This window comes from Carcharhinus amblyrhynchos, chromosome 32 (genome assembly GCF_965287045.1).
Source record: "Carcharhinus amblyrhynchos chromosome 32, sCarAmb.v2.hapA, whole genome shotgun sequence".
NCBI lineage: Eukaryota > Metazoa > Chordata > Chondrichthyes > Carcharhiniformes > Carcharhinidae > Carcharhinus > Carcharhinus amblyrhynchos.
The window spans coordinates 18,821,219-18,846,854 of record NC_137355.1 but is presented as its reverse complement, the minus strand read 5'-3'; the positions used below and the strand labels follow the sequence as shown (position 1 = coordinate 18,846,854).

The window sequence follows — 25,636 nt, the reverse complement described above, 5'->3', positions numbered from 1 at the left end:
CCCCTACCCTTTCTCCAACCTCACCGCTCCAACGCTTTCCTCAAACCTTTCTCCCCATACACAGCATCCACTCAATGGTAGAATTGCAGGAATGTGACTCTGACCATTTTTCAAAAAGGAACATTCAGTTGTTGTTTTTGCTGCTGCTTTTTCTCACTTTCAGGCAAATTCGTGGTTTTCTGGCAGACCTTCAAAAACAAACCACAAAACTGCCTGTAGGTTGGAAGCTGCAGCTGCAACAACCAAAATTGCCTTGACACTGACAGACCAGCTTAAAAAAAAATTGGAACTTTCAGCTTGACAAATCTGTTTTTTTTTTAAAGCCAGTCTTTCAGGTCAGCTGCTCTGGCTGCTAAGTTTAGAAACTGTTTGAAACACAAAAAGCCTAGGCCCCCACCAGACCCAGAGCCCAGCGTTTGGTACCATCTGCACCTCCATCTCCCAGACCTGGGAGTGGCATTTGAACCCTAGAACATTGTGAATCAGAGGAGAGCGTGCTACCAACTAAGCCATGTCTGACACACAATGATTCAAATTTGAAATCCTCGTGGAATTCATGGCAGATTTTACTTACTGATGATAAAGCTCTGAAGATTGGAAAATCAAATGGTTTGACATTTACAGAACATTTTTCAAGGTAGTCAAATCATCTTACTTGGAAATGTTAATTTCTTCATTGATTTCCTAGCCTGGGCAGCAGTAGATGTGCAGCTCACAACATCTATCTTGATTTTAATTGCCAATGAACAATAGGCAAAAAATACACAGAAAACTGAGTGACACCCACGCAATTTCTGGTAACGATCTCACTAGCCTGGCAACAATTTAGCCATCGGTTGCCAGTACAATAAGAGCCAAAATTCAGTTTTCCTGAAGAATGGGAGAATAACATGCTGCCATTGGTGCCAATGTTACAGCACAAGAATACCAGATTATTTAGCTGAGACAAGTCGCCCACACAAGCTATAGTCACTTGTCAGTCTCCTTCCCTTTCTAATTGCTGCTCATGCGAAAATGTGCACTTATTTCAAATAACAAGCCTTCAGATATATTTTTAGCCTCTACTGATCAAGGTAGTGCAAAGGTTGACTTTTATGAATGCATCTTACAAAAAAAGTTAATTAACTTGTTAGCTAAGGTCCACAGCACATTTAGGATGTATCAAGATTTCAATTCACCAGTAGAAAATAACTTACTTGTCAATGGATGAATGGACTGAAACCAGCTTTGTTGTCCCTAACCAATTGTTTTAATGTTGAACTCTGACACCAGATCCACCAGTTACAGCTTTTGCATGTTGCTTTTTGCATTCAAACTGGTAATCAGTAAAAAAAAGATCAGTGATATATGGCTGCACAGTGGTTAGCACTGCTGCCTCACAGCGCCAGGGACCTGGGTTCAATTCCTGGCTTGGGTCACTGTCTGTGTGGAATCTGCACGTTCTGCCCGTGTCTGCATAGGTTTCCTCCAGGTGCTCCAGTTTTCTCTCACAATCTGAATGACGTGCTGGTTAGGTGCATTAAGCCCAATAGGTGCCAGGGTGTGGTGACTAGGGGAGTTTTACAGTAACTTCATTGCAGTGTTAGTGTAAGCCTTACTTGTGACTAAAAGTAAAAAATAAAGTTTATTTAAGATTACACATGAATTGGAATGTGCAGCGATAACTTTCACGTCTCAACTATGAACTTAGATTATCTAAATCGATGATTCTGTTGTTGGCAATTCGGGATTCATTTTTACACTAGAGCTTTTACAGGATGATGGCTGAACTGTGGGAGGAATTGCATCATGATTCGGAATATAGGTCTTATGGTGATTTGTAGCTCTCCAACGCATTGAGCATCTCTGCCCACCTCCTAGTCTTCAACGTGAGTGGAGATATACTTCTGCATTTCGCTCACCCTTCTTGGGAATTCTGACTCAGAGGTCTTGCCATGTTCTCTCCATTGTCCATACATCTTGTAACTGCCCATCTTTTCTGATTCTACATTACTCTGGGTTTAGCAACATCTCAAATGGGTTTATTTGCCCAAAGGAGAAGCATTCTGGTGTGTTTTTATTTTTATAAAAATTTGATTAAAACAGGATAGTCACAGATGAGAGGCCAAAGGAAGTGTCCACGCAACTTCATCCTGGTTGCCAAATGTAAATATGCACTTTCACAGCCTTAATTTGAGAATACAAAAAGGATTTGCGAATAAGAAAACAGCAGCCTCATGGCTGCACCTACCTCCTTAAGTGTCCCCTGTCTAAGAGATGACTGCATCCCCTGGGGTGATTAAGTCCCAGTTGATCTCCCAAGCCAAGTGACCCCCTCTGCTGTGCTGCCCTCGAAGGGACAGTCACCATAGATCTGCAATATTTCCGTGCGCTTTAAGTGCACAAAAATAGGTTTTGAAGTTATTCTGATATGATGCGAGTAAGTAAATCTTTTAACCTACATAAAGTATATCAAAATCAGTTTTGTATTCAGAGTCTAAAATATAAACATTAAAAAAAATCACAAGATGCACAATATTAATTTTGGGTGGTGGCCCTTCATCTGAAGTTTCCTATTGTTATTTCAGATATTAAGCTTATAGTTTCTTCAACATAGTGAAAAGCAAGTTTGGTGCAGCTTATGTTCCCTAGATCAAACTTTGTAAATCTGTTATGGCATCAAAGGAAGAAGCATCAGTGTCTCACCTATCTTCAGTTTTAGTTACTGACAGGCTGTCGAAATTGCAATGGTGCAGGTTTCATCCTCAAGGTGAATTAGAATCTAAGCTCCCCAAGGGACAGTCAGTTATTGATTCAGGTCCAGTACTTGTATACATGTAAACCTGCTACATTTACACATACAGTATTTGAACCAGACAATAAATTTGAGCCTCCCACATGCCATTCAATGCAAAAGCGTGAGATCTAAGCAGAACATGAAAATGTACAATAATGATACTGATATGCAACGTTCTTGAAGTACATTCTTGAAGGGTGACACGGTGGCGCAGTGGTTAGCACTGCTGCCTTACAGCGCAGGGTTTGATTCTTGGCTCGGGTCACTGTCTGGCAGAATCTGCATGTTCTCCCCGTGCTTGCATGGGTTTCCTCCGTAATAAGTCTCACAACACCAGGTTAAAGTCCAACAGGTTTATTGGTAGCTTGTGAGACTTCTTACTGTGCTTACCCACTCCAATGTCGACATTTCCACATCATAGGTTTCCTCCCACAGTCCAAAAGACATGCTGGTTGGATGCATTAGCCATGTTAAATTCTTCCTCAGTGCACCCGAAGAGGCGCTGGAGTGTGGCGACTAGAGGATTTTCACAGTAACTTCATTGCAGTGTTAATGCAAGTCTACTTGTGACACCAATACAAATAATGATACATTTTCATTTCTCATGGTGGTGAACAATTTTCAGTTCATGACCATGACAATTTATCTGGAGAAAACAGATAGCAATAGCATTTTGATCTAGGTTCACCTGCAATGGATTGAGGCACAAGTTATGGTATGAATTATGCCATGAAATAATCTTAATCCACCAGGAAATGTGATAATCTGGTCAATTAATTTGATGCAAGAGCAAAATTAATGCAGTTGGACCCCTTGAAGGGGACAGAGGGTGTCAGAGCAGAGTTAAGAGAGAAATCAGGAGGGCAAAAAGGGGACACAAGATTGATTTGGCAGATAAGACAAAGGAGATTCCAAAGAGCTTTTGCAGATATATAAAAGGCAAAAAAGTAATAAGGGAGAAAATAAGGCATCTTAAGGATCAACAAGATGATCTAGGTGTGGATTCACAAGAGATGGGTAAGATCCTAAATAAATATTTCTTATTAACATTTACTGTTGAGAAAGGCATGGATGTTAGGGAACTTGGGGAAATAAATAGTGATGTCTTGAGGAGTGTACATTTTACAGAGAAGGAAGTGCTGGAAGTCTTAAAGCGCATCAAGGCAAATAAATTCCCAGACCAGAAGTGTATCCCAGGACATTGTGGGAGGCTAGGGAGGAAATTGCGGGTCCCTAGCAGAGATATTTGAATCATCGCCAGCCACAGGTGAGGTGCCTGAAGATGGGAGGGTGGCAAATGTTGTGCCTTTGGTATCCTACCACAATGCCAGGCTAACTGGTCTATAATTTCAGGTTTTCTCTTTCCCTCCTTTTTTAAAAAGTGGGGTCATATTAGCTACCATCCAATCCACTGGAATTCTTCCAGAGTCTATAGAATGCTGGAAAACAATGACCAATGATCTTACATGTCTATAACATAATGAGGGGCATTGAGCAGGTAGATAGTCAACATCTTTTTCCAAAGATAAGGGAGTCTAAAACTAAAGGACACAGATTTACCGTGAGAGGCAAGAGATACAAGTGTCCAGAGGGTGATTTTTTTCTCTCACAGAGGTTGGTGAGTGTCTGGAACAAGCTGCGAGAGGTAGTAGTAGAGGTGGGTACAATTTTGTCTCTTAAAAATCATTTAGACAGTTACATGGGTAAGATGAGTATAGAGGGATATGGGTCAAATGTGAGCAATTGGGACTAGTTGAGTGGTTAAAAAAAAGGGCAGCATGAAAAGTTGGGCCAATGGGCCTATTTCCGTGTTGTAAACCTCTATGACTACGCAACAAATCTGAAATAAAACTAGAAGGTGTTTCAAGTACTTCCCCGGACTGGCAGCATTGGATGAAAGGTCACTGACCCAACACATTAACTCTTGTTTCTCTCTCCACAGATGCTGCCAGACCTGCTGAATGTTCCCAGCATTTTCTATTTTTTTATTTCATTTACTTTCAGGGTTTAATTTATCAAATAAAACAGAGGATGATGGCATGCTGATCTTTTGGAATTCTACGTAGTCCAAACTGTTAAGCACAGCTTTAATTTTTTTGCCTATTAAAGAAAGGCCTGGAGGCAGCACAGTGGTCAGCACTGCTGCCTCCCAGCGCCAGGGTCCCGGGTTTGATTCCCAGCTTGGGTCACTGTCTGTGTGGAGTCTGCACGTTCTCCCCGTGTCTGCGTGGGTTTCCTCCAGGTGCTTCAGTTGGCCCGAACGTTCTGAAACACGTGCTGGTTAGGGTGCATCAACTCGAACAGGCAACAAAGTGTGGCAACTAGGGGAATTTCACAGTAACTTCATTGCAGTGTTAATGTAATCCTTACTTCTGACACTAATAAATAAACTTTAAAACTTTAGAAATATACGAACCTAGAAATAAACTGGGGTTGGTTATGAAGCAACTCTAACCAGCTAGCACTACATTCTTTGAGCAAAAAGGCAGGGAGAAAAGAACCAAGTTAAAGCAGCACTGCACTGGTTGGTTTTGGGCACTGTTGAATGGCAAGTAGGTCAAGCTCACTAATGGTGACTGTAGATGTACAGTCATCACTGAGGACTGGAACACTTCTCGCTTAAGCTGCAGAAAAACCTGCAACTCAATGTGTCAAGGAATGGGTCTGTCCCAGCCAAACAAGCAGCAGGAAGCTTACATCCTCCGTGCTGCCAGGCTGAGCAGTTATATCTCACTAATCTCCAACATATGCCTGTGCATACTTGGAACTGTTGCCAGCCTGTGCCTAAGCACCCTGGACTTACTAAATAGATTTCCAATGGGGAGGGAGTGTGCACTCCATATGTGAACAAGTCAAAAATGCTTGGTGTAAAGGTTTTCAAGGTAATTTTCTGACTATTCCAATTTAATGTACTAAAGCTCTTGATAATTATTTCCTGACAAATATTTCTTATGGGAAGAAACAATTCTCAACCTTTGAGATGAAGTGATTCAGTGGGGGCAGTAATCTAAGCATCACTAGATATTTTTACAAATATATATAACACAAATCATGTCTCCTTCCCAAGTGGAAAATTAATATTTTGATATTAAATTAATATTAATACACAGCTACTGGAATTTTAGAACATGATCTATTGTTTAAGGAGCAAGGAGTCTATTTTCTTACCAACATCACAGATCCTGACACTATGCAATTTATACGACAAATTGTTCATAATTCAGTTAAATTTAGGCCACTTTTGAAATGTGAAGCATAGCCATAATCTGCAATTTTTAAGCTCTGCCTCTTCCACGTATTAAGCCACTTACCACACTCCAATGTTATCCCGATTTCCAGTATCGTCACAGACCACAGCTTATTTGTGACCATTGTTCAGGGGCTTTTAATGTTACACGTCGTAATATTATGGAACGCAACTTAAATATGATGTTTTCTTACAATTTGGTATAGCTTTCAATGTGTTTTGCTACGATAGTGATTGCAAGGTTTCTGGATTGACTGAATGTTGGGTCTGAGATAAATGGAGTCGTCATATGGAAAAAATGCACTGTAAAAAGAACAACTGATGCCATAGCAACACAGCTAAAATATTGGGATCATATGCCAGAGACTAAAGCAACGACTAGCAAGAGCTTGAAGGCACATCTTTTCAGCTGTAAATCACTTCAGCCACTGGCCAGCTGTTAGCTGCCATATTCATAACCAATCTTGGATAATAATAACGCAGATCTCTCCTTTCTTATGTGTGGTTTAACTGATGTAAATAAAAATTACCCATTCCATTACATATCCTGGTTTACAGTACAGATCAATCTCATGTCTATGTTGGGGTTATCCTACAGATCCAAATCGCAGCTGGTTGTTTTAATGTAGACTTAGCCATCACTTTAACTTTACAGACCCAACTATTTGTACATTCGTATGGGCTTAGGATTTCTTGGGGAGTCAAACATAAACCCATTACCCGGCACTTTCATCTCTCCTTGCCCTATGTTTTGAAAGCAAGTCTGATCTTGTTCTCGCCTGACAGTCACAAGTGTACTATCCAACAGGGATCACTATTCACTTGATAGCAAGTAGAAGCAAGGACCCTGGTTGATTTTTTTTTACTCCCTGTGTAGACCCACCTGTCGCTTCAAATTAAGATCAGCTAACTCAACACACATTGCAAATCAATCCAGACACCCTTCTGGTCTGTATGACTTAGTGTCACATCACACAGTGCATTTGCTTTAAAAAAAACTTTCAGTAACACTCAGTCCTCTGGTTCAAAATAAGTTGTTTAACTTCAAAAATCAATACCACATATCCAACTATATATATTCCTGACCAGAACGCAGACAAAGAGCATTTTGTTTTGAATGGTTAAACTTTGAGATTTTCTACTTTGAACGTAACAATCAGCAGTCAACACACACACTTAAAAGCTTCCTCAACAAATCTGATTGTGAAGATAAACACCAAAATCATCCACAATCATTGTTTTCCCCTCTTTATATATAGCCTCATGGCCTCATCAGTTTCTGAATTGTCTGCTTTTGTCAAATATAAAAACTGCTTCTTGCCTGCAACAGGGATGAGATAGAGTAACATTTAGTCAACTAAGATGTTGAGTTGCCAGTGTTGGACTGGGGTAGGCACAGTAAGTAGTCTCACAACACCAGGTTAAAGTCCAACAAGTTTATTTGGTAGCACGAACTTTTGGGGCACCACTCTTTCATCAGGTGAGTGCCAGGCCAGGTATAAAAGGAAATAATCTCCTAATTATAAAACCTAACATTCCATTTTTTTTTAACAACGGCTTTTTCGACATGCTTCAACTTATTATTGAAACACCAACAGCAGAATGGTGTGATTGAACCTGCATTGACAGTCCCCCTTATCACTGGGGATGAAATTGTATAAGATCGTGAAAATATCTGCAGTGTGAAATAAATATGCTTGCTGCAACTAAAACCTATCCTGCCTTTTGTTATTCCACAGCAGTAAAACAATGAAGGTCACATTCCAACTTGGGGTTATTTAAATGTCAGATACATCAGTGTTTGTACAGAACGAGGCATTTCTTTGTAGCTTTAATTCAAACCAGGTTGAGGAATTGCACTCTTCATGACAATTAAGGTAATTTGCCAAGCACAAACCAATGTCTCCAAGAGGCTGTTATTAGTGCTAGCAAAGAGGCCGTCACAATGCTTCATTCTGCAAAATCCAATTATTTGTGTCAGAATGTGAAAAATTCACACTATATATGTGCGGATTTTTAAATGCAAACAATATTAGCGTGTATTACGCCTAGGCACATTCACGATGCAGTTTCTAATATGTTATATGGCAATACTGCGGCGTGCACAGCACAATGCGGATCAACAAACTACTTAACCTAACTATGAATAAACAGGTTTTATAGTTTTAAAGGGAAACATTTCAAATCAAGAACTAACTCAGGAAGAATTTGAGACTGTGTGCCTCCCCATTTTCCATCATCTGTCAGGCAGGAGACAGAGGCATGCAAAGTGCTTCTAACCATCACAGCTCTACCTTCAAATGCTGCTATTCCAAATCGCATTTACTCACAAGAACATCTTTCCACAGCTTCTAAAGTTTCCTCAAATTCTGCTGTGCCTCAAGTCACTTCCTCTGACTTCTCAATTTCTGTTATAAATTAATTTTAACTATTTTAACTGGCAGTCCAATCAATGTACTATACTACACAGTGAGATCTCAGAAAAGTAAAATGTAAAGCAATAACAAGGGAGTGTGTCTGTCATTAATCAGGAAAACATCTAATAATCATTCACCACTAGCTTATGAAGATGTCCAAACAAAGTTATAAGCAGAATTTTATCAATCCTTCCGGTTATATATTTTACATATTTCAGGTTCAGCAGATTTTTCCAATTCCAAACTTTCGAAATCTCCTACAGAACTCATTGAGGCCACCAGCTACCGAACATGCATGCCACAGCTATGGTGGTCTCTCTCATTCTGCCACCTACAGAGAAGATATGCAGCCCTTCAGACATCTCTGCTTCCCAATACTTCTTGACAGCAACAATGACTGTCTTGTTAACTGGTATATCTGGCAGCTGAAGAATTGCTCAGCTGAGGCCTCCAGGCACTACAGCTCGTGCTGCGTTTGTTCACCATGTGGCCCTCAGTGTCCATTTGCAAGTTTGCATAGACTTTTGTGCCAAGCACACACTGGGACCAAACACAGTTCTTCCTTTGTACTGATGCCAGGCCTCTTTAACCCATCCCAGAATCAGCTCTCCAAATAGATGGTCTTTAAGTGCAACAGTGATGCTGAAACGCATTTCCCACGTTAGAACCTTCTATCTAAAGTAAACATAGGCTTCAGCATGTCATTGACCATATATGCCAGTCCTAGACAGTGTTAGTGGCAAAGACAGTGCTGCTTTCTGTTTTAATCTGGCAACACACCCAGATTGCTTTAAAGTGGGGATAGTTTTATAAAAAACTGTCCTGCGGTGAAAACTGTGTGGTTTGCACAATAGGTCAGGATTGGCAAGAAGAGTTGCAAGAACAGCTTCCGGGTGCTTTGCTGTAGATGCAGGATAAAAATATGAAAGACCATAAGAAATAGGAGCAAGAATGTGCTACGTACCCTCGCAGGGCTGCTCTCTCAATAAAGTCATGTTTGGTTTGCATCAATGACTTTCCCATTCTATCCCCAGATCTCTTCATTCCCTTGCTTCACACTTAAGAGGTGCATTCTACTTCTTTTTGCTTTCAAGTCTGATTCTTTACTGAATAGACTAAGTAACCTATTAACAAACAGTTGCATTGAGTGCATTTCAAAAAAAGTCAGATATAATGCCTCTACTTTTTTAGAAGACTAAGAAAATTTGGCACGTCAGCTACGACGCTCACCAACTTTTACAGATGCACCACAGAAAGCCTTCTTTCTGGTTGTATCACAGCTTGGTATGACTCCTGCTCTGCCCAAGACTGCAAGGAAATACAAAAGGTCATGAATGTAGCCCAATCCATCACACAAACCAGCCTCCCATCCACTGACTCTGTGGAGCAGCCAGCATAATTAAGGACCAAACCACCCTGGATATTCTCTCTTCCACCTTCTTCCCTCAGGAAAAGGATACAAAAGTCTGAGGTCACGTACCAACTGACTCAAGAGCTGCTTCTTCCCTGCTGTTATCAGACTTTTGAATGGACTTACAGAGTCATAGAATCCTACAGTGCAGAAAGAGGCCATTCGGCCCATTGAGTCTGCACCAACCCCAATCCCACCCAGGCTCTATCCCCATATCCCGATATATTTACCTACTAATCTTTCTAACCTATGCATCCCGGGGCATTAATGGGCAATTTAGAATGGCCAATCAACCTAGCCGACATATGTTTGGACTGTGGGAGGAAACCGGAGCATCCAGAGGAAACCCAAGCAGACACAGGGAGAATGTGCAAACTCCATATAGACAGTGACCCAAGCCAGGATTTGAACCCAGGCCCCTGGAGCTGTGAAGCAGCAGTGCTAACCATTGTGCTACTATGCTACCCACTTTGCATTATCTTATCTTGCATTAAGTTGATCTTTCTCTACACTCTAGCTATGACTGTAACACTACACTCTCTCTGCACTCTCTCTTTTCCTTCTCTATGAATGGTATGCTTTGTCTGTATAGTGTGCAAAAACAATACTTTTCACTGTATGTTAATTCATGTGACAATAATAAATATAATCAAATTATATTGCAATTTCCATGTATGATATTTTGTACCAAATAGATAGTAAAATATTTAAATTTGTCAAAAACATTAATCGCAGAGAGGGATGAGAGATTTTTAGCTTTAGAAAAATGTGTTTTTTATCATTGAATCATTTAGTCCAGTAGTTTTATTATTCAAGTGTTTCAGATATCTGCAGAATGAACTCATTTGGGATGCTCACAGCAAACAGCGATGGCAATATATTTTGAAGTCACTTGACATTGATGCATCATGAAAATATCCTGTAAATTATTGGTAATGTACAATTATTTTTAAATAATTCAAACAATAACTTTCCAGTGCTTCAATATCAAAGCAGCAGTCACTAAGGCCACAGCATTCCCAGTCCATAACTAGCTTTGTTTAAAAACACTATGTGAATCACAACTGTGAACCAAAGCTATGATCAGTTCAAGCTACACTGCACAGTGCAAATAAACCATGTGGAGAACAAAGAACAAAGAAAAGTACAGCACAGGAACAGGCCCCTCCAACCTGTGCTGATCATGATGCCCCAACTAAATTTAAAAAAACCTCCTGCTGTTACTCAGTCTGTATCCCTCTATTCCCTCCCTATTCATGTACCTATCCAGATGCCTCTTAAATGTTGTTTATGTGCCTGCTTCCACCAACTCCTCTGGCAGCATGTTCCAGTCACCCAGAACAAGAGAGATGATCCCAATTTTGTGTGCAGAAATTAATAACCTACTTGTAAACACATCAGTGCTACACTGAATGTATGTGTGTGGTAAAACATTGATCTGGCTAAAAGCTTACTTTGTCAGTGTCGCTGTATTCAACCGGTGTTTGTTTAAAAATAAAAATCTTACTGTTAGCATTTGATTAACTGGAACACAAAGTCAACTTTAAATAAAATAAATTTCAATCAATTTGCTGGAATTGTATACTAATTATCCCAACTCTAAAGCCCAATATACAGCAAAAACACAATGCAAATATACTGTACAAATATACATAGGAACCATCCACTATCAATAAAATACATCAGGGAGGGCTCGCAAAGTCCAGAATGTAATTAGGGCTTTTTGACAGATTAAAATTGCTCTAATGCTTAATGATACTGAACATTTATCCATTGGATTACAACCTATTTAACCTGTCCATTCCTCTCTGTATGTGGATTCGATTCATTGTATAAAGTTATGATTAGTCACACCATTGGTGCACCCTTTCCTGATTGTAATAATCTATAATTGCATTACTCACATGTCAAAGCCATGATGAGACATGTATTAGAAATAACTGGATTGGCGATGCCAGACAAAACCACCATTGACATCCTGAAATACTTGAAACGTTTAGGATACAAGCTAACATTTTTTTTCCCATAACAACTTCGTAAAACGTAATGCCCACTGTAAAGAATATTTAGCTCTTTTTAATTCTCCTGCAAAACCTAATCCTCTGAACTCCAGCATTATTCCATTCAAAAAGATCTGCATAGTCTGCGCTGTCCCAGACACTACACCCACAATGCCCCTCAGTTTGGAAGTACTATATTAGTGCAAATACTTTGCTTTATCCATCATTTTTGATGCAAAATCAAATTTCGCTAAGATCAGTTAAAGCTTTCATGGTACAATATACTGTACAACACATTTTGTGTAAATATATTTCATGTACGGGGAGGCACAGTGGTTATCACTGTTGCCTCACAGCGCCAGGGACCCAGGTTCAATTCTGGCCTCGGGTCACTGACTGCGTCGAGTTTGCATGTTCTCCTCTTGTCTGCGTGGGTTTCCTCTAGTTGCTCCGGTTTCCTCGCAAAAGATGTGCAGGTTAGGTTGATTGGCCATGCTATATTGCCCCTTAGTGTCAGGAAGGCTAGCAGGGTAGATATATGGCGTTATGGGGATACAGCCTGGGTGGGATTGTGGTCGGTGCAGATTCGATGGGCCAATAGGCCTTCTTCTGCATTGTAGGGATTCGACGATTCTATTGCATGTTCTTTTCAATACTGAAGGAGAGAGCATATTCAGGATTCTGATTAGCTTGCTGCATATTTCCATTATTTTCCCTTACTGCAGTGCTCTTTTAAGTTTGTAGTCTTAGTTGGATTCAGTTGACGACTAGGGGATTTTCACATTAACTTCATTGCATTGTTAATGTAAACCTACTTGTGACACTAAATAAACTTTAAAGTAAGTCAGTGTTTCTGGTCATTGACTTGGAAGGGTCATTTTGCAATTTCAGTCCTTTTCATTGACATTCGTTAATTTCCAATTTGGCAGACACTTCTGTTGCTTTTACTTTGATGATTAAAGAGGTTGTTGTCATCTGTAATATCTGCATCAATTATTACCAGGAAAATTCTCTTGCGCTTCTACAATATTTCCTAAAGAAACTGCCTTAGTCTATACTGTTCTGAATCAGTGTTGCAGCAAAAAACCCAGGGCTTAAATGGTTAAATATCAAAACTTAAAACAAATTTTGGTATTCATTTATTCCTGAATCGCACAATTTGTTCTTAATGCTGCTATGCTACTGGCTGTGAAAATCTTGGCATAATAAAGACGCAATGAAATGAAGGTTCCACTTACAAGTCTGTTCAGATTTCATCCATTACAATTTCCAAAAGGATTCTGCGAAAGATTCTCTCTGCTTCACAAAATGTTGTTGCTCCCCAGAGAATCCATTTCTTTTTTCAATGCCTTCGTGATTGGTGCTAGGAAACAAGAGTGACTGTTACTAACTTAAGATGTCAGTAGTCAAAATCATCTTAGAATGCTGATGTTAAAATCTCCAACTGCGCAGGAAGATTTCTAATACAACACTCACTGCAAATTAGCTGGAACAAGTTCCTTGCAGCCCTGTGTGTGGCCTCTTGTCTGTTGAAGAATAATCTGCCCGAATTGCTTTCCCCTCTGTTCTGATTGCAAAACCCTGGCAAATTTGTCTTGCTGTTTGATAAACCAAGGCCGAAAAGTATTCAAATTCTGTGACTGCACCACAAAAAACAAAGCGAGGGCAAAATCCAATCTTATCACTTCAGATTACGGGGCGGTATCAAATTGAAGAAAGGTGCAAGTTCTGTACACTAGCATGGATCATTACGTCTCAATAAAACCAACTGTTTAACACTGACACAAAAAGGGGGAAAGGCATTTTCAGCTCAGTTAAACTGACAACACAGTTCCTGATGAACGGTGATGAATGTAGCTAGACCAGGCTTTCCAGCATACGCTGCTGGTTGGTGCCATATGGTGCAATCACTGCAATTACTTCAAGTAATGATCCTGAAAATAGCTGGGTTTCCATGCAAGAAAACCCTCCAAAAATGTGTAACTTAATCAGATTTAAAGATGCTCCATTTCCAAATTCATTTCCATAATCCGAAGTTTAATTACTGACCGTTAGCTTAACTAACTGGGTCACATTTGTCAGACAATTCCCCTGCATTAACCAATCATGCCTTCACTGAAAATTACAATTCTGTTGCAGGATTTTCATTTCCTTAACTTAATTATATAAAGGAACTGTGGAGCTGAAACCAGAATCACGTAAAATTTCAATCACCTTGCAGCCATCATGTACCATTTTGCAAAAAAAAATTAAAAGGGAAGTGGTCTTAATTTTCCAAACATCAAACTCCCAATTATGCAAAAGAAGAATATCTTGCACCAAAGCATATTTATATGGTGTCTCAATTAACAAACATTTATAACTAATAATTCTTCTTTCTCAAATACTGACCTGCATGAAATTATGCTATTAGGTTGTTCTGAGTACGGTTGCCTTACTTATTAATGAACTCAGTTTATGACTCATTATATAACAACGTTCTAGAAGAGTTGGATAATGCATTTCAGCAAATTTGACAAATTAGAAGGAACAAACTCTATAGTCTTTGTGGTTTCTTAGGCCCTTACAGATAACTTAATTTTTCCCATTGGAATTGATAACAGCAGCTATCATCTGGCCATAGAGTCAAAGAGGTTTATAGCATGGAAACAGGTCCTTCTGCCCAACTTGCCCATGCAGCCTCCTTTTTTAACCCCTAAGCCAGTCCCAATTGCCCACATTTGGCCCAACTCCCTCTATATGCATCTTACCCATGTAACTGTCTAACACTTTCTAAAAGACAAAATTGTACCCACCTCTACTTCTACCTCTGGCAGTTTTTTCCAGACACCCACCATCCTATGTATAAAAAATTGCCCCTCTGGATCATTTTGTATCTCTCCCCTTAAACCTATGCCCTCTAGTTTTAGACTCATCCACCTTTGGGAAAAGATGTTGACTATCTAGCTGATCTATGCCCTTCATTATTTTATAGACCTCCGATCTAACCTCCGATGTTCCAGAGAAAAAAGTCTCAGTCTATCCAGTCTCTCCTTATAATTCAAACCATCAAATTTTGGTAGCATCCTCGTAAATCTTTTCTGCACTCTTTCTAGTTTAATAATATCCTTTCTACAATAGGGTGACCAGAACTGTACGCAGTATCCCAATTGTGGCCTCACCAATGTCTTGTACAACTTCAACAAAGCTTCCCAACTCCTGTATTCAGTGTTCTAACCAACGAAACCAAGCATGCTGAATGCCTTCTTCACCACTCTATCCACTTATCGTGTCTGACAAATTTACTGGAGTTCTATGAGGATGTGTCTAGGGCGGTGGACAGAGGAGAGCCAGTGGATGTGGTCTTTCACAAGAGGTTATTGCAGAAGGTCGAGGGACATGGAGTTGGGGGTTGGGTGTTAGCGTGGATAGAGGATTGGTTGTCAAATAGGAGGCAGAGAGTGGGGGTCAACGGGTGCTATTCGGATTGGCGGATGGTGACTAGTGGAGTGCCCCTTATGTTCTTATGTTCACTTGTGACTCCATTTTCAAGTGGTCTTGCTTGTGTTAAATGTGCCATTTGAAGTGTTAAATAGTCTCCCTTTAAATTCATAAAATCTAAATATAGCCTTAGGGTTCCATTCAGTAATGTGGAAAGCCATTCTCTGCATTTTAAACAAGTATGATAAAAGATACAACACACCACACTTAAGCCCATGCACACACACAATAATTTATCCAGTGAGATGGCAGACATAACTGAGATGTTATGTCATGCAATACACAATGCAATATTTGGGTCACTGACCGAGTAAGTCAAGTTGCATTTTTATTTTGTGGCATTTTGAGATTTTAAATATGTATTTTAAGAACTGAATTTTTTTATTATTCATTTATGTGAAGTGGGTCTCACTGGCTAAGTCAGCTTTTATTGCCTATCCCTAGTTGTCATCAAGAAGGCGCTTTCTTGAGCTGGTGTTGGTGTTTCTTAACCTGGTGCTGTGAGACTTCTTTCTGTTCTTGAATTGCTGCAGTCCCTGAGATGTAAGTGCACACACAGTGCTGTTAGGGAGAGAATTCCAGGATTTTGATCCAGCAACGGAGAAGCCATAGACTTGGATGTCTTTATACAACTGTCACTGAAGATGAGCATGCAGGTGCAGCAGGCATAAAAAAGACAAATGGTATGTTGTCCTTCATAGTGGGAGGATTTGAGTACAGGAGCAGGGATGTCTTCCTGCAATTGTAGAGAGCCTTGGTGAGGACTATTGCATGCAGTTTTGGTCTCCTTATCTGAGTTAGGATGCTCTTTCTCTAGAGGGAGTGCAGAGAATGTTTACGAAACTGATTCCTGGGAAATTGAGTTGGTTAGGATTGTATTCGCTGGAGTTCAAAAGAATGAGGGTTCTCATAAAAACTTATAAAATTCTGACAGGATTCAGAGAGGATAGATGCAAGAAGGATGTTCATGATGGTGGGGGTGTCCAGACGAAGGTCACAGTCTGAGGATACAGGGAGACAGCTTAGGACAGAGATGAGGAGAAATTTCTTCACCCAGAGCGATCAGCCTGTGGAATTTGCTATCACAGAAGTAGTGAGGCAAAAACATTGTATATTTTCAAGAAGGAGTTAGAAATAGCACTTCGGCAAATGGGATCAAAAGATATGGGGGAAGGCAGGATCAGGTGATTGAGTTAGATGATCAGCCATGATCATAATGAATAGCACAGCAGGCTCAAAGGACTGAATCCTCCTCCTGTTCCTATTTTCCATGTTACCACTTCCAAGTCAGGATGGTGAGAGAACATGGAGGGGAAGCTCCAGGTGATGGTGTTCCTAGATATCTGCTGTTCCAGTCCTTCTAGATGACAGCAGTCATGAGTTTGGAAGATGCTGCTTAAAGAATGAGTTCCTACATTGCAACTTGCTGCCACTCTTGTCAGTAGTGGAGAGATTGAATGTTTATGAAAGGAGTAGCAACCGAATTTGCTGTTTTAGCCTCAATGGTGTCAAGCTTTGTTGGAGTTGCACTCATCCAGGCAAGTAGAGAGAATCCCATTACACTCCTGACCCCTGCCTTATAGATGGTGGACAGGCTTTAGGCAGTGCTTATATGGTTAGTCCAGTTCAGTTTCTGGTCAAAGGCAACCTCCAGGATTTTGATAGTAAGGGATTCAGTAATGGTAATGCCATTGAATGTCAAGGGACGATGCTTAGATCCTCTCTTGTTGGAGGTGCCTGGCCCTTGTGTGGCATGAATGTTACTTGCCACTTGTCAGCCCAAGCTGGGGTACTGTTGAGGTCTTTTCGTATGTGAACATGGGCTGCTTCAGTATCTGAGTCGCCTCAATGATATTGAGCATTTGTGCAATTATCAGAAAACATCCCAACTTCTGTGGAAGGCAGGTCATTGACGAAACAGCTGAAGATGACACAGTGGTTAGCACTGTTGCCTCACAGCACCTGGGACCCAGCTTCGATTCTTGGATTGGGTCACTGTCAGTGTGGAGTCTGCATGTTCTCCCTGTATCTGTGTGGGTTTCTTCCAGATGCTCCAATTTCCTCCCACAGTCTGAAAGACCTGCTGTTCAGGTGCATTGGCCATGCTAAATTCAGTGTACCTGAAAGGCGCCGGAGTGTGGTGACTAGGGGAATTTTCACAGGAACTTCATTGCAGTGTTAATGCAAGCCTACTTGCGACATTAATAAATAAACTTTAAGCTTTAAGTTTTAAACTTTAAGCTTTAAACTTTAAGCTTTAAACTTTAAGTACTGTGTGCAGTTTTGGGCGCCGTACTTCCGCAAGAATATTTTGGCCTTGGAGGGAGTGCTGATGCCGGAGTTGAGGGGGTTGAGCTATGAGGAGAGGCTGAATAAGCTAGGCTTGTACTCGTTAGCGTTTAGAAGAATGAGGGGAGATCTCATTGAGACGTATAAGATGATGAATGGGATGGATAGGATAGAGGTGGAGAGGCTCTTCCCGCTCAGAAAGGATAGTAGGACTAGGGGTCACAGCCTCAAGATAAAGGGGGGGCGGTTTAGAACGGAGTTGAGGAGGAACTTCTTCACTCAAAGGCTCGAAGGGCTAGATGGCCTACTCCTGCTCCTATTTCTTATGTTCTTATGTTCGTTTAACATGAATGGGCCTGGAACACTACACTGAAGAACTCCTGCAATGATGTTCTAGAGCTGAGATCATTGAACTCCAATCATTCCTTTGTACCAGGTATGACTCCAAACAGCAGAGGGGTTTCCCTGATTCCCATTGATTCCAGTTTTGCTAGGACTCCTTAATGTCACACTCAGTCATTGCTGTCTTGATGTCAAGGGCAGTCACTCTCACCTCACCACCGATTTGAAAGGTTAGATCCATATCCACAGATACAATGCTATGAATTCCTGAGCTCAGGAAAGTCTTCTGAAAGTTCTAAGTTAAGAAGGACTGAAAAGAGGTGGAATAAGAGGTTATTCCACCTCTTTTATTCCCCATCCAATTTTTTTTTGGTTATATCCAATCAAAGTCCAATTCAAAGTCTCAACCAGTGAGACATTACAGATCCAAACTGACAAGACAGGCAAGCAAGCCGCTTCCCGTCTTGGGCTTGATAGACATGACCCAAGCTGACAGGAGCAGGCATGACACCCCTTCTGGTGCTTGATCTCATCTGCATCTTAGCCAAAACACCTAGATGCCAATTTTAAAAATTGCTTCAAATGAAGCCTCATTTGACTTCTATCAAGCGCAGGACAACAAAACTACATTTGATCTTAGCCAATTCGCCATCGAACTAAGAAAGAAACACCAGGTGAGCCCTAGGAACTGGTCAGAATGATAAAGGAGGTTTGAAAGTCATGTTTATTTTAAAGAGGACATGGGGAGGACGGTGAATCTAAGAGCTACAACTGGTCAAATGGATATTTAGCAGAGATCATGCTACTGATATAGGGGTGAACTGTATTTGCAATATTATGGATGGATATGCTACAGTACGGACACTACTTTATCCTTCAAGCAGAACTTATTCTTCAAAATTAGCTTTAGTTTTCTTTCCTGTAATATCTTTATAGATGACTTTATGTAGATTTGTAATTGTGAGTTTTGTATACTATAATAAGTTAAATATATAAACCAATGAACATTTCGTTAAAAAGTTGCTTAAAAAGTGGCATTTATGCAATCTAACCTCTTCAAGCAGCTCAAAACCTGTCCTCTTGGGCACTCGGTGCTTAGTAAATTTGCAAGGCAATGCAGAGCTTTTTTCCCGTGCAAACCTCTTTGCAATTCATTGCACACGCCTTTGCTTCTATATAAAAGGATTCCCTGGGTACACATCAATACAAAGATGGCAGTACGACTCTGAACAGAACCAAGCACACCAAAGCTCTGGAGTACGTGCACGCCTCAGAGTTGTTTCACACTGATTTCAGCTCCCAAAGAGTAGCTTTCTCCTCCAGTTCAGCATTTTGCATTGAATTACCTCAAAGTGGAACATGCTATATGGATGAGTTGAAATTGACTGCACTTTCTGTAATATGCAGTTTGAAATATCTTATAATTTACTTTTACAGATCTGTATGAATAAAAGACGTGATTATCTGGCCCCACGTGCTCACACGTAAATTACACTAAGGTCAGAGAATTGTGGGGGAGCGGCCATAACACAGTTCATGCTAGTGGGCGTTCACTTAAATATACAGGATCAGTTTGCAGCTGGATTCTCCCAGTTCCCGCAATTCTCCAACCCTTGGGTGCTGCAGAAACTGTGTGAATCATTACTGGTTTCCACAAACAGAGACCAATTGGGCTCGAAGGACAGTGAAGTCCCTGGTGGTTGGACAAATGGCTGGGCACTGCCAACACAGCTGGGCACTGCCAGCATCTGTCTTTAAGTCTCAATCTAAAAGAATTCTAAATGTAGGTGAGTTCAGTGAGTATCTCCCATGGCTTCAAAAAAACGTCTAAGTGTGGTTGAATTGCAAAGCAATTTGCACCAAACCACCAGTGGCCAAACCTCCCAAGTTCCTCTGGGTTGGCAAAGAAATGATGTGGAGATGCCGGTATTGGACTGGGGTAAACACAGTAAGAAGTCTCACAACACCAGGTTAAAGTCCAACAGGTTTATCTGGCAGCACAAACTTTTGGATTCTCGCTCCTTCACTCACCTAATGAAGGAGCAGTGCTCCGAAAGCTTATGCTGCCAAGTAAACCTGTTGGACTTTAACTTGGTGTTGTGAGACTTCTTACTTGGCAAAGAAACCCAGTTTCTGTGTATCAACATGAGGAAAGACAGCATAGCGCTTGCCTATGGAACAAGGGTGTGTGCTGACCAGGAAAGACTTTCATTTTTGGCTCTCTTTTTCACATTGCTGCTAGCCTGCAGTGAAGGTTGAACACTAGAAGCACACTCGCATAAAAGGCAAAGAGCATGCTGACTATTGCACTTTAACTAACGTCAAATTTGAACTGTACCTTCACAAATTTTATAAATAAAATAGATTTTGGAGAAAGAATCCAGTTTTCAATTAAGGCAGCAGGCCTTGTACACAGTTTACAGGACAGTAACTAGTCAATACCCCTTTGCTTTCTTTTAAAAAGGTTCTTTCATACTAAAATGTTGTGAGCTTCACAGTTCAATAATGTCACAACTATATTTACAAAGAATCAGCTTTGATATTGCTCTGTGACTACTGGCCCCCATGGCCCAGGGTTCCAACAATCTGTGGTTGAAAACCAATATTAAGTAAAGAAGATAAAGCCAAAACTGAAAAAATTTATTAGACAATGCATTTTAGACAACCCATTTCTTTCCTCCAGTCGTAGTGCCTGATGCTGGTCTAACTGTACTTGGAAAAAAACAGCACAATATATTGATGAAGATTCAATTTAGGCACACCTATTTTATATGCAATAAAATATATGTATATCTACCTATCCCCTTTATTTAGTGCATTGTGACTTAACTTGATGACATCTTAATGCAATTACAACATGTCTATGCAATGGATAATTTGTCACAACCAGTCTACAGAAGTATCATTTAAATTGTTGCTAACACAATTTAAAAGCAATTTTAGGAGAGTGGTATAACAATAAAAGCCCTTAAAACATATGCCAAAGGGTCCCTGTGCACTACACCACTTAAGTACATGATGATAGAGCTTTCAGGCTCTTTTAGTACATCTGTACTGACAAGCTATGATTACTATCACAAATAGCCCAAGATATTGCAACTGACAGAATTCTTCTGCGATAAGTACTATAAAAAAAATTTGATATATATATATTAATGCTGTCCAATAAGAGGAAAACTAATTTTGAATCAATTTTGGATTGGTTGTAGGTTCAAAATCCTGCTTCACGTAATCTATGCTAAGGAAGTACTGCATTGTTAAGATTCCTGTCCTGAAGATAATTAAACTAAAGCTTCTTCTTTGTTCTGAAGTAAAAAACAGAAAATGCTGGAAAAATTTAGCCAGTCCAACATTCATAGTGTTTTGCTTTTATCTTCTCTGTTCTGTTCATTGGGTTGGACATTAAATATCCTACAGCAATGGGTGATGAGTGCTTCCAGTTCTTCTCGGACAGCACTATTCTCTCAAACAGCATCCAAAAGTTATTTATTTGTCACAAGCAGACTTACATTAACACTGCAATGAAGTAACTGTGAAATTCCCCTCATTGCCACACTCTGGCGCCTGTTCAGGACAATGCACCCTAACCAGCAAGTCTTTCAGATGGCCGAGGAAACCAGAGCAGCTGGAGGAAACCCATGCACACAGGGATCCAAGCCGGGAATCAAATCCAGGTCCCTGGCACTGTGAAGCAGCAATGCTAACTATGTGCCACCCCAAACAAAACAAAGCTCAAGTGAACATTCATCTCATTGTTATTTGCCAAATAACTGTTGCCTTTAACTACATCAAAAGTGATCCATTGGAAGTAAAATGCATTAGATGTGTCACTCCATATATATTTCTTTCATTTTAATTGCTGTAAGTAATGGAGGAATTTTACTCTCCCTCAGCAGTCTGTTACATGCCATTAGTTTGAAATGAGGTGTCATCTGCTAGAGTAGGAGAGAGGCAGCAAGGGGAACAAAGCAATGTTTAAAAAAAAGAAAGACAAATGAAGTATCAAAATCAAGGGAACATAGCCAGGGAGGAAAGTAGAAACTAAGCAAGTGCTTCAGAGTCCATGTAGCAAAGCAAGTTCTTTTACTTTGCAGAAATCCTGTGACAATCCTCCAGAAACAAGCTTGTTCCCAGTACATAAGAACATAAGAAATAGGAGCAGGAGTAGGCCATCTAGCCCCTCGAGCCTGCCCCGCCATTCAATAAGATCATGGCTGATCTGTCGTGTCTCAGTTCCACATTCCCGCCCTCTCCCCATAACCCTTAATCCCCTTGCCTATCAAAAACCTATCAACCCGCGTCTTAAATATATTTAGTGAGGCAGCCTCCACCACTTCAATGGGCAGAGAATTCCAGAGATTCACCACCCTTTGAGTGAAGAAGTTCCTCCTCAACTCTGTTCTAAACCACCCCCCCTTTATCTTGAGGCTGTGCCCCCTAGTCCTACTGTCCTTTCTGAGCAGGAAGAGCCTCTCCACCTCTATCATATCCATCCCATTCATCATCTTATATGTCTCAATGAGACCCTCATTCTTCTAAACTCTAACGAGTACAAGCCTAGTTTATTCAGCCTCTCCTCATAGTTCAACCCCCTCAACTCTGGTATCAGCCTAGTAAACCTCCTTTGCACTTGCTCCAAGACCAAAATATCCTTGAGTAAGTGCGGTGACCAAAACTGTACCCGTTCGACTCCTATGGCAACCTGCCCAATAATTTCACAGAAAGTTCTAATATGAATAGAATTTTAAAGGTAACATTCAAATTAGCAGCACAAATTAATTATCTAGATATGTCAAATTCTTCAACATTTGTGAATCACAATTCCTGCTAACCTAAATAGCTCTTTTTAAGCCTTTGCATCTTAATTAGGGTGGCAAAGTGATTAGTGCTGCTACCTCACAGCACCAGGGACCCGGCTTGGATCACTGTCTGTGCGGAGTCTGCACATTCTCCCCATGTCTCTGTGGGTTTCCTCTGGGTGCTCCGGTTTCCTCCCACAGTCCGAAAGACATGCTGGTTAGGTGCAATGATCATGCCAAATTCTCCCTCAGTGTACCCGAACTGGTGCTGGAGTGTGGCGACAAGGGGAACTTCACAGTAACTTCATTGCAGTGTTAATGTAAGCTGACTTGTGACGAATAAATAAACTTTACTTTTGATGAATTTTGTGTAGAACAATGGTTGAAGATGATTGTGGAGGTTGTGTGCCATATTGAAACAGATGCGATATGAAGACTCAGACACCAATAAAGTGAACACTTGGAATCAAAGAAAAGACATCAAGATAAAAACAGAAAATGCTACAAAAAGTAATCAGCCCAGTGACATAGCACCTGTGGAGAATAAAAACAGAATTAACCTTTCAGGTGAAGAACTTTTCATTAGAATTGGAAGATATTGAAGAAGGGTGGCACGGTGGCAGAGTGCTTAGCAGTTAGTACAGACAAAAGATAGATCCACAGGAGGTACAAGTGTCAATATAAATACAGCAGAATAAGAGTGTTTGGAAAGCCATGGTAAACTTGAGGCTCCCATTGCTTCGGCTATTAATACTTCACTGAGATGAGTCATGGCGGCGCAGGCTCATTGGGCCGAAGGGCCTGTTTCCCGGGCTGATTTTGTTCTTTGTCATCTAGGGGTACATTCCATGCAAAAAATTGGCCAGGGTAATTTTTCCTTTGATTTTCTGTGACTCTATTTTGCCTCATCTTACTGTTGGCCCCTAATGGGTTTTTGATTTTAATGGCATATTCCCAGAATTAACGTGATCAAACTATTGTTAACATTATAAATATGACAACTAAATCAAATAATACTTATTGAAGTGACAATAGCCATCACATCTAACATGTAACAGGATGTATTGATCATGAAATACAGTTCACTGTCTCCTTTGCAGTATACCTATCTCCTGTCTGCAACATTTTTAAAAATTGTGACATCCACCGCAAATAGAAGATACAGACTAGACACGGAGGGAGAGATTAGGCAAAATAATTGAGTTTTCGGAGAAAGAAGTGAATGGGTAAAGAGATTTAGGAAGCAGAGGAGGCAATAGTGCAATGGTTTTGTCACTGGGGACCTGGGTTCAAATCCTACCGTGGCACATAGTAAAATTCGAATTCAATAACAAAAATAATAAATTTGGAATTAAAAGTCTAATGATGACCTCAAAACGATTTTTGATGGTTATTAAAAATCCATCTGGTTCACGAATGTTACTTCAGGGAAAGAAATCTGCTGTCCTGACCCGGTCTGGCCTACATGTGACTCCAGACCCATAACAATGTGACTGACTCTTAACTGCCCTCTGAAATGGCCTGGTATTCAGTTAAAGGGCAATTAGGGATGGGCAATAAGTGCTGGCCTTGCCAGCGACACCCACATCCCCTGAACAAATTGAAAAATGTTTCAGAGCATGGTGCCAAAGCAGCCATGACCTGGAGATGCCAGTGTTGGACTGGGGTAAACAAGAAGTCTCACAACACGAGGTTAAAGTCCGATAGGTTTATTTGGTAGCACAAGCCACTAGCTTTCAGAGCACTGCTCCTTCATCAGCTGACAGTTTCTACTTTTGGCAAATTGGAGGCTTAAAAGTGAGTCGAATCGAAGGGGAAAGGGGGAAGAGATGTTATCACTTCACAACTTTTTACTTCAGTTCTACTTAATTTTCTTATAGACACAGGACTGTGAATGCTCTAAATTTTTAGTACCACCAACAAAGTAACATATCTGTCACAACTCACTCTTATCGTCGAGTCCCTTGGACTTAAGTATATTGTTAAAGGTAAAGTAACCACCTAGGATACCTCTGATGAGCAAGCCATCAGAGTGAAATCAATGTAATGATCACAAAATGATAAAACATACAAAACGGTGCAATACACAAACATTCTCACAGGCACCAGTACAGTGAAGCAACATTGTGTAGTTGAAATTTTATTAATCCAAAAAATTAAAGATGCACCAATTTCCCTAGTCCCAGGAACTATGGGTCCAAATCCAAGTGCATGCTCATTTAGCACTACTTTTTTTTCTATTTGTGTCACAAGTAGGCTTACATTAACACTGCAATTAAGTTACTATGAAAATCCCCTAGTCACCACACTTCAGTGCCTGTTCGGGTACACTGATGGGAGAATTTAGCATGGTCAATGCACCTAACCAACACGTCTTTCAGACTGTGGGAGGAAACCGGAACACCCAGAGGAAACATGAAAAGTAGACACGGGGAGAACGTGCAAACTCCACACAGACAGTGACCCAAACTGGGAATCAAACCCAGGTCCCTGGCACTGTGAGGCTGCAGTGCTAACCACTGTGCCACCATGCCACCCCATATAGTCGAGGGTGGTACAAGTTCATAAATGAAGCAACATCAAGTGACCAGTCAGTTGGTGGGGAGGAAGAAGAAATTGGAGGTAGGTTTTACTACTAGTTATCAGTAGTCATTTCTACATGCTTGGTTTCATTGGTCAGAACATTGAATACAGGAGTTGGGATGTTTTGTTGAATTTGTACAAGACATTGGTAAAGCCACACTTGGAATATTGTGTACAGTTCTGGTCACCATATTTGGTGACCTATTAGAAAGGATATTATTAAACCAGAAAGAGTGCAGAAAAGGTTTACTAGGATGCTACCGGGACTCGATGGTTTGAGTTATAAGGAGAG

The 25,636-nt window shown here is 40.5% G+C and overlaps 1 protein-coding gene across 9 annotated transcripts in view; it reads right to left on the bottom strand.

Annotated features, from left to right (window-relative positions):
* peak1 (pseudopodium-enriched atypical kinase 1) overlaps positions 1 to 25,636 on the bottom strand; it is a 218,879-nt gene that overhangs the window by 95,204 nt on the left and 98,039 nt on the right. For 8 of the 9 annotated variants that reach the window (XM_080216215.1, XM_080216213.1, XM_080216212.1 and 5 more), the window contains one exon: positions 13,090 to 13,214. The gene's annotated coding sequence lies outside the window, so the exon portion shown is untranslated. Of the gene's footprint in view, positions 1 to 8,353; positions 8,432 to 13,089; positions 13,215 to 25,636 lie in introns of those variants that run through there. The other variant, XM_080216217.1, reaches the window with a different exon arrangement.